The following is a 10707-nucleotide window of genomic DNA, read 5'->3' on the forward strand; positions in this document are numbered from 1 at the left end:
GCTGGGAAAAAACTGTTAAAAAAGGATTTGACGAGTAAAGATCCGTCAGTGCGTGTATAGAGCTGACAGGTTATTATAGGGTCTCATCATGGAATCGGTTTGCGGATCCTGGTACACGCATTAGATCGATAGATATCGGTAAAGCAAGCGTGTAACTCGTCAATATGGTAAGCTCATCTCAACGAGTTTTCATTAATTGGACACGGTGTATAACATGTCCTTTATTTAAAGGTATTTGTGACCATAACATTTTAGGCGTTCTTTCAAATACAGCGAGTTTTATTTGGATGTAATTCATCACTATATTCCCATGTACTTCATGAAGCAAAAAGCTGTCACTCACTGGGTGTGTTAAATGTCATTAGTTAAAATTTCATAACAAGATATTTCTTTTTTAGTGAACCATTCTATGTAAGACAGTCTTTCTCATCGTGATCAGCAGCTCATCAATTAGCACTTAATCTCAAAATGTTCCAGATATGTCATCAGTTGTGTGTTCATTTTTTTACCAAAGACTTCGCTACACAAAGGAATCCTAAAGGTCTTTCGCATTAGGCCGTGAAAACCCCAAAGTTGACACTGAATAATCTTTTAACATGGAACAGCTCGCCCCCATTAAAGCGAGAGGTCTTTGTGTTGACATTTAATTTCCCATCTGAGCTTGGATATTGCCCATTAGACGATAAATTACCCTCTCTGAGACCTTGTTGGGGAGATCAGATGTATCATGCCAGTAAACACAACCACAGGGGTTAAATACAAGAATCCAGCTTGGCGGGCGAAGACGTTTTGGTCATAAGCTTTTCAAATCGCTGTTTTACTGGCATAACGCCTTCACGAATGAAGACAGGACGAAGATATAGATTTTGGGGCGTTAGGAACATGCAAGTGTCTTACAGCGTGACACTGTTTAACTTTAAGTAATATTATGGATGTGTGATATCCAAAGAGTTACCCATAAGTTCTAAATGAAGAACTCCGAGGAACTACATGTTCAAAGCTTAAACGTGAAGGAGACGTTACACTTCACGACGATTAAAGTCAAAATAGCAAACATGAAATGTTGATACCAATCCAAACAATGCTTCTACATGTATGCAAATAGCCCTTTGCAAGTCCGTTTGACAAACCATCACAAGCATACATATATATTCAAGAGCACACAGAGGGGGCACGGGTGGCCAAGTCGTCTAAGGCGCCGCGATTCGCTGTGCAGAGTTGCGTCCCTTGGGCAAGCCAGAAACCTATGATTGTGGGTTCGAATCCCGGTTCGCCCCGATTATGTTTCTAGGTTTGTCAGCACCATACCCGTGCTCGTGGGTTTCACCGAAGTGGTAAACGTCTGAGACCTGCATCGCTTCGGGCTTTCCTCCCACATTAAGCTGACACGCCGTGATATGACTGGAATACTGTTAAAAGCGGCGTTAAACCAAACTCACTCACTCACTCAAGAGCACACAGATCCATTTATGTACGTCCTTTATTATAGTAATTATTTTTATTATTATAATTATAATTATTATTGGGAAATCCAAGTGAGCTTATGAATTACCTCGTAAACTATGATAGTGAATGAGCATAGTTTACACTCAATATAGTAACATTACAGCAATATTAGCAGAAATGGGCTTCACACATTGTACTTATATGGGAAACCGATTTTCGGCGTGACGAGCGAACACTTTAACCACTAGGCTACCTCGCCCGAAGGGGGCGACTTCATGAATAGGATGGTCAAAAATAACAGATTACTAAACATAAATATTAACAAGTAAGAAGTGATGGTAATGGGTGAAAAGAAGAAGGAAAGACTGGGTGTAACATAACAATAGATGGAACATGTTGGTGATCTGTTGTAAGGGTTTAAACAACCCACAAAGAAGACAGGGGTGTGAATTAAAAATTGAACGTTTGTGATGACTTGATCTGATCAATAATGCTTCATGCCTCCACGATTGGTCAAGTTTTCGTTGGTCCGAATCAGTCCCAATGACAATTTGAGGAAGTCTTGTCCACTCTTGTTGCAGCGCCTGGCCCGGTTCGGATAAATCATGACGTGCCCTAAGGAGTAAAGGTCAGGACTCAAGGATGGCTGTTGCATTCTGGTGATGTCATGCTGCTGGAGGTAGTCAGTCATGATACGTGCATTGTTAGCACGAGTGTCTTGCTGGACAAAATGTGGACCAGTATGGCGCCCATAAGCACGACTATCGGCGCCAGAATGTTGCCTCGGTAGTACTGTCCAGTGCCCCTTCCAGGGACAATATGCAGTTCTGGTAGTCAGTTCTGGTAGCCCCAATATCATTACATTCACGCTCTAAAGATGTCATGTTGCCTTACGTTGATATACGCATGACGTTCGTTGGGACGCCTCCAGACACGCCCAAGTCTATCCAAAATGTCCAGGGTGAATCTGGACCCATCTGAAAACATTACACGAGTTCATCGGTTATTTCTAAAGACCAGAGAATGTGTCGATCTGTGGCAGACCAACACGTGATCACCGATCATCCATGTTAATCTTTTGGTCACTAACCTGAACCCTGGTGGTTTGGTTCTTACAGCCTAGTTTCTGATTAATCGAACATGGACTTGTGTTGCTGAACTACGCTTGTGTCACGCTCTGTGCGGGGCGGCTCATATTAACATTCTGCGTCTGCTCAAAAGTCTCCAACTAACAGACTGAGACGCATTGAACGTATTGGCTCCTTCTCGCTGAGTTCTACCAGTTTGAAACATGCAAATAGCCATTAGACGTTCATCTCCTTCTAGACGACGCAGACAATTATTTGTTTGTTTGTTTGTTCTGTACTGACGAGCTCACCAATATTCCAGCTACATGCCGGCGGTCTGTAAATAAACTCGTCTGGACCAGACACTCCAGTGATTGACACCATGAGCATCGATCTAAGCAAATGGGAAACGATGACAAGTCAATCAAGTCAGCGAGGCTGACCACCCGATCCCTTTAGTCGCCTATCACAACAAGCATGGGTTGATAAAACCAATTCTTACCAGGATCTCCACAGGTCTGATCACAAATGCTGCAAGTGTAAAGAGCTTACATGTTGCTGTGGATTGCGAAAATCAACAATGATAATGGCTCAGAGCAATTTGACACGACCATTCACTGAAGTTTCAAATCAAGAAAGATCCCCTTCCCACGTACACGGAGAAATTGCATGGTCCATGTTCAATGTTCGGGTGATTTCTATCCCAGGCAGGCATTTTACAAAGCAGATGTTTCTTCTGACAACCAATCATTACATTCATGTTTCATGATCCCCTACATATTTGGAAATAAATAAATAAAATGTAACTGATTTGGTATAGAGTAGCGTCAAAATCAATACAAACTCACAGCAAAGACAGTCCTGGGAATTCTTACGTAGATATCAAATTTAAAAATGATTTTTCCACCGATACCACACACGTACCACCATCCCCTACATCTAAAGAAGAACATCGATTTTAAGTTCTTGTTTCTAATTCCTGTCTTCGATCAATGTTTGAAAAATGGAAACATTAAAATTCATGACTTGGAAGGGTATTGATTTGTACCATGTTTCATGCATGTCCTGTGGAAGCACGTAGCTCTAAAAGACAGACTCCTTAAAACTATAATATGAGCCTTTCCATCATCGGCGTACATAGAAGATTAACTTAGCTGGGGGGCGCTATTTTATTATACTATGTTTGATCTGATATAATATAGGCAAAAGCGGTAAAACATTCATAGTATTTCTTCATGTGGTACAACAAATTGTAAAAATTCAAATCAAACTTTACAGCCAAACCTTTTGAAGACCTGTCATGTCAAACTAAAAGCGTACATGCAATCTTTGCAATTGAATATACCCTTGGTGGATTTATTTCTATTGGAGAAAGTATCGACGAGTCAGCCAGCATATATCTGGCCTCAACAGAAATGTTTCCAATTGTGTCTACCAAAACTCCATCCAGAGAAAATCAATGGATTCGATTGTTATGTACAGCATTGCCATAAGGATGTAATGACAAAATAAAACATGTTAGGAGTCTTTCTAACCCACAAAGTGCCAACGTCAAATGTATTTAGTATGTTTTCGGCATCCCAAAGACGCCATGGCCACAAGAATACATGTCAAGATACCACTGATTTGAGGGTATATGTTGCCCCTCCGTAATGAACAATTCGGACTGCAAAGAAGTCAGAACAAGATTATACGCTGTGTCGTTGAAAGCAACTTTAGTAAAAGTCCACAGTATTGAGAGTATAGTTCTAGGTATTGCTTTGAACATCTTTGGCCAAGCAGAACTCACGCTTCAATAAATCAGAAAAATACATGGTCCTGAATAACAGATTTGCAAACAAGAGAATTGATTATTTAAACTAAGGTTAATTCTCAGACAATAATAAGTTTACCTAAATGTCCCTCAATGTTTCAAATTTTAAAAACCACGAACAAGTTTCTATTAGAATAAATTCTTCAAATATAGGAACGTGTTGCAGAAGGCGGATTTGGTAGCTCATGGTGTGAATTTCAGTACTTGTGGCTGCCAAGATTCATCACGCATCCTGTTGGTCATATGTTCAAAGGTGACATCGCTGATGTTGACAATAACAACCTTCGTCAGCCATTCAAATATGGACAAAAATGTCGCGAGCAGCCTGCGACCAATTGGGATCACAACTATAAAATCGTTATGGAAAAAAATAGGCAGGTAAATAATTAGATGAATATATGAACTTGTTGAAAGTCTGTCCGAATGGGTTAAGTCAGTGCGCGATGTTGTCAATGGTAGAATGCACCAGCTCAAAAGGAGGAAGAGGAAATGACAACGAAAAATTCTGTCAAAACCACCTTTCATCTAAAGTGGCTGCCCTAAATGAAGAGAGTATAGTTGTTCCCACCTCTAAGGCACCATATAACATAACCATTATATGAAAGCATCACTACATTAATTGTTTGATCGAAGAACTTGGTGTACGTGACACATCAAATAATGACGCAAACAAGGTCAGAATACTAACTGAGGACGAAACATGCCACAATCAGTGCAATCACGTTTGGACTTGGCTCTTAAACCTGGATTCAGTACAAAAATCAGTACAAACAGAGATATATTGCTGCGTCCGGAAAACGTACCCTCAAAACCCCGTCTCAAAGTTTAACCATTATAAACACAAACGAATGACTTTTTTTTAAATTCACAGATATATATTTGAGCCAAGTAGACCGAATGCCATGTGAGTTCTCAAAAGATCAAAGGATTTCCTTGAATGTTTGCAATCTCAGAAAACAACCAAGTTCAATTATGTCAAACGTTTGCGAACTGTCTTTGTAAACCGCTATCCCATGTGATAAACCCAAGGAAACACTTCATTTCGTGATCCATGGGACCGTTTTGCCACCATAGATTTCCACCTCTTCATCAACTTAACAGAACGATCTGTCAGGAAAGCAGTAGGCAAATGGTGACGTCATTTCCGCTGTGGGGTTATTTTATACTTTTATACCACAGGAAGAAGCCTTCTTCAAAGGATCGGGACAATCTGGCAGAAATGAAAGCAAATACCATCAGAAGTTTATTTTGAAAACCATATGTGAAATTCTTGATTTCCACGTTGATAATATCTGTGTGAACTTGGGGGATACAGTATTTAGGTTATAGGTAGGCATCCGCATGGGCAGTAATTCTGCTCCACTCCTTGCTGATCTGTTGTTGCTTTTAATTTGGACAGAATAACATGAGAGTTTGGTCAAGAAGTTTAACTTGAGCTGCAGTTATGGCGATGATTTGATAGTTCAATAATGATCAAATAGCCAATTCCCTTCCACTGTGATGCCCACCTGAACTAGAAATGTAAGAGACCAGTCACACAGAGAATTCCACTTTCCGTTCATGCCGAGCAATATTTACAAGTGCTCCAGCCTTTGGTGTCTACATTTCGCAATATTTGACGAACAATCAAGCATGCTCTGTCTTCAAAGAGTACTTGACTCTTGCCCAAAAGATGTTTGATTTAAGTTTGTTTATTTTTACCTTTTTCCTCATTTGATGTGGGATCAAACAGTCATGACTTGTGAAGCCTTCAGAGTGTTTTATGGAACATTTACACATTAAACGCATCAGCAGCCAAAATGATGTCCGATGCACTTCCCTATTAGCATGTGTTCCCGTGTTGTTTCAGGTGAATAATTGACTTGCCTTTGCATGTATTTGCAACGGATGCCCCGGTGGAGCGGGATATGCTCAACGGTTCGTGAACTGTTTACTGTTGAATAGTTATTCTTAAACACATGCTCTTGATGTCGTCGCAAAGTGGATGCTGCCTTTAGCATAGATTTCTCATGATATATGAAATGGTATTGTCGCTTCTATTTACACTATTGTCATACATGTTTCGTTCTGCTGCAAACAAACAAATATCAGCGCTCTGCAGAGCAATAACTTTAAGGAAGGCTGTGTTATGCATACAGATTTGACAGCTCTTATCCATATGCATTTTTTTTAATATCCTCTTTGTCTATTCTACTGACAAACATTCATACAAATCAATTACGTTTGTAACTGCAATTGCGTAGCATTGGATGTGTATTCACAAGGTTTTGTATTGAAGGTTTTGAACGTGCTGAACGACTTCATTTCATCACAAGAAAGTTGGTACATATATAGACTGTCACACGTCACACATTTATTGGTAGTTGTCCCGCCGATATAATCTTCAGAGATGACATCCAATTTATTTTCCTCCCAAACATCTATTCTAGGCACACATGGAACAAGTCAATTCATACTGGTCATTGGGGAGTATTTATAAACTAGGATCATCAGCATTCCGACATGTACGATTCCCGTGATTTCTGCTCTATCTTCGTCGCACAGACTTGACCTTTGCCACCGCTCATTTCGGTACCCTGAAGATGAGATTTTAATTTCTGCAGGACATTACCATGCCTTCACGAAAATCACATCTTTTCAACCAGGCGCCAAGAATGACTTGCTGATATGAATGGAGTCTAATACAGAAGCTCGTGAAACTGGGCATCTTTGCGAGGGACATAAAGTAGTTATTGATCAAGTAAACGGGATTCAGTTCTGTAACTGCAACAAATCAGTCGATTTTTGCCTCGTGTTATAGGGGCAAATAGGAGTACAATAATGTCTAGGACCTAATGACATTATCAGCAGTGAAGTACAGGGTAGAAGTTGGAAGGACAGGCTGTCTCCAAGCGTTGAATGTTACAAAAGAATAATTTACTCAGATAGGGTAAGGGACATTTTCTTGCGTAACAGGGCTTAGCAGACTCAATTACATGTACATGTAAATTGTCAGCCAGGAAACTGCTGTAGTTAGCACGACTCTTATTTACATTTTCCCAAGAAATATTTTGAACTGAGACCACTCACGCGTCGTATCCCAGTTGGATATGTAAATCCTGAAATTCCAACGAAAGAAAGACGTATTCGTAATCGAACAAGAGAGTTATTGGTTTAGCTGGAATACCCATGTGAGTAATCTTCACCAATTGTTTCAATATAGAAAAGTCCATGTCAGGAGATGAGGTGAAATGGGGCTTAACGTGTCTTTCCAGGTTATTGCATCTATCAAGCTACGTGTGTGTGTGCTTCTGCTACTACGGACTACTGCCGGACCAAAACAGTTCTTGTGTTATCACCATAATTCTGAGGAATCGGTACAATTTTAACGTCCAGTGAGACCAGTGTTGTAGATGCTGAAACCAGAACGGTCGGCTATGGTAGATTAATACTAGATTGGAGTACCGTCGATATTCACGTTTTGAATTCGAAATCCTGCATTCACAAAACAAACATTGGCGTTGTTTTACCATTTATCTGTCAGAAAGACGTATGGTTCAGGGAACAAATATGCTACCTCATCTTGTCTCAGCAAAAATATGCCTTAACAAAATGACATACTTTGTCCCGGAACAAATGTATCATGGCCATTGTTCAGCTTCCCATTCAGGGAAAACTATATGTCTTGACGCAGTAACCAAAGAATATGCCCATTACACCCGACCTCCAGAATATCATATGATCGGCCCAAAAGAATGAGCTCGTCAGGCTGACGATCAAGCTACTAGACCACAGAGGTGGTTGGTACACACAAGAATGCAATAGAAAACACGTGAACGGGATACATGAAATGCAATAAAACATTTCGCTGCATTACATATTTCAGATACACTCTGTACATACACTTGTATGTATCTCAAACGCACAGAGGAGTGGTAACAATTGTTATCTAATTACAGGAATAAGAAGTTTTGTTACAGCTTTTATGTGCCTGTTTAACATTTAAACGACTGATTGAAATTTGTTTGACGCCACTTTCAACTATATATTACAACAGTTTCATGTCGGGATGCACAACCAATGGGCATCATAACCTGTATACATGTCGGGAATCGACCCCGGATCTTCGGCGTAACGACCGATGGCTTTAACCATTGGGCTACCCCACCGCCCCGTTGTACAGGATCTTTCTATGCGTTAGATATGTTTTATTGAAAATATGCTTCCTGTCTCTATCAAAAACCATCATTGAACACACATAGTCCGGATAGTCTGAATATCATAATTGTAATAATAAACGTGACACGACAAAACATGCCTTCTATTTGGCGGAAAATGTGAATACATATATACAGTGTCAATGTTAGCGGATAATAAGGTACATGGAAACATTTGAAATGTTATTAAAGAGAAAACGTGCAATTACAATGATTAGGATGTGGCTAAATACCATAGCATCATTGGTTTGTTGGTTTATTGTTTAACGCCGCACCCCGCAATATTCCAGGTATATGACGGCGGTCTGTAAATAATCGAGTCTGGACCAGACAATCCAATGACTGATATCATGAGCATCGATCCACGCAACTGGGATACGATGACATGCATCAACCATGTCAGCGAGCCTGACCACCCGATCCCGTTAGCCACCTCTTACGACAAGAATAGTCGCATTTTAAGGATTATTAAGAAGCACTTACTTCTAAACCTTAGGCTTATGTTCGACACATGTCACCGTCATCTATGTCACGGTATATATAATGCATGCTTATGTATCATTACATTCAAATACGACAAACATCACATCGTCAGACGAGATGAGACATTGCAAGATCACCACATGGCCGGACCCGTAACAGTCCACGAAACTATGCGATATCAAGCTGCATATATTTTCAACACCTGCGTTACATGAAATCCATATAGTCCAGTGGTTCCCTGAGCTCTACTCTATGTCAATTCTACTTGAACTGTTAATTACGTTTGATATAAAACATATACCTCAAAAATCAAAGTATCGGCCTTACGAAAACGACAATCATCTGAAGACGATTTCCTTGAATCAGGTTTCCTTGAATCAGGTTTCCTTGAATCTATTCTGGTTCAATGCAAGTACATAAGTTGTGACTCTGTATGTCATCCGAAATGCATGTGACGCATATTTGAATAGCTCTGTATTTGTTTTGTGAATATCACTGTTGTAATTCATCCAAACAGTGTATACCACAGATGCTTAGTCAACTCTGAGCAGGATTGCGTCTCATGTGTATGTGTATGGTTCATACTATGCCCAGCCTGATTGTGCAGCATCCAGTACTGGTTTGATTGATGGTTGCGGGAGTATAAGTGACAGGGCCTTAGCAGACCATTAAAAACGTCGAGTAATCCTATAAACTTTACACAGTGGAACACAAGCGTTGAAATCAATAAACAGACGCCGTAAAATAAACTTCCAAACACGAACTTTGTTTATGTTAACTCTGAAGCAAAAAAATATATAAAGTGTTAGTTTGTATTTTGCTGTTACACGGAATATTCCGCCCCACTTTATTATTTCTTATAACATTTTATTATTTCTTATAACATGTTTATTCAAGGCATGGACGTTAGTGGGCATTGTGATAACGGCAGTAAATTGACCGGATAAAGGACTTTAAATTATCGAGTCTAGGTCACACAAACTACTGGCAAATTACACAACATACAGTTCTGCCTCCGACTTCTTTTGGGTCATTACAAAGGTCGACGTATTCATCACACATTAGTCACAGTTCGTGTACATATACGTATCGTGTCTTGCCACAACCCATAAATCGTATGTCAAATGACAGTTCACATTCTTCATGTCTTGGAAGGAGTGAGATGTCAGTGAGGCTTTGTGTAAGGTCGCGTTGTACATTAATGTATGCGCGGTCATATTGTGGCGTGTTAACTTAATGTGGGAGGAAAACCCAGCGAGACGAGGGTTGTAGATGCTGAAACCCAAACGGACGGCTATGGTAGATTAATACTAGATTGGAGTACCGTCGATATTCACGTTTTGATTTCGAAATCCTGCATTCACAAAACAAACATTGGCGTTGTTTTACCATTTATCTGTCAGAAAGACGTATGGTTCAGGGAATAAATATTCTACCTCATCTTGTCTCAGCAAAAATGTGCCTTAACAAAATGACATACTTTGTCCCGGAACAAATGTATCATGGCCATTGTTCAGCTTCCCATTCAGGGAAAATTATATGTCTTGACGCAGTAACCAAAGAATATGCCCATTACACCCGACCTCCAGAATATCATATGATCGGCCCCAAAGTAGCCAGGCTTATCCCGTGATCAGCGGATGCACATAAGTTCATCAAGCTGCTACCCGAGGATATGGGTCGTTGCTATGCCGTATACCAC

This window comes from Haliotis rufescens, unplaced genomic scaffold (assembly GCF_023055435.1).
Source record: "Haliotis rufescens isolate VD_foot unplaced genomic scaffold, xgHalRufe1.0.p SCAF_5, whole genome shotgun sequence".
Classification (NCBI taxonomy): Eukaryota; Metazoa; Mollusca; class Gastropoda; order Lepetellida; family Haliotidae; genus Haliotis; species Haliotis rufescens.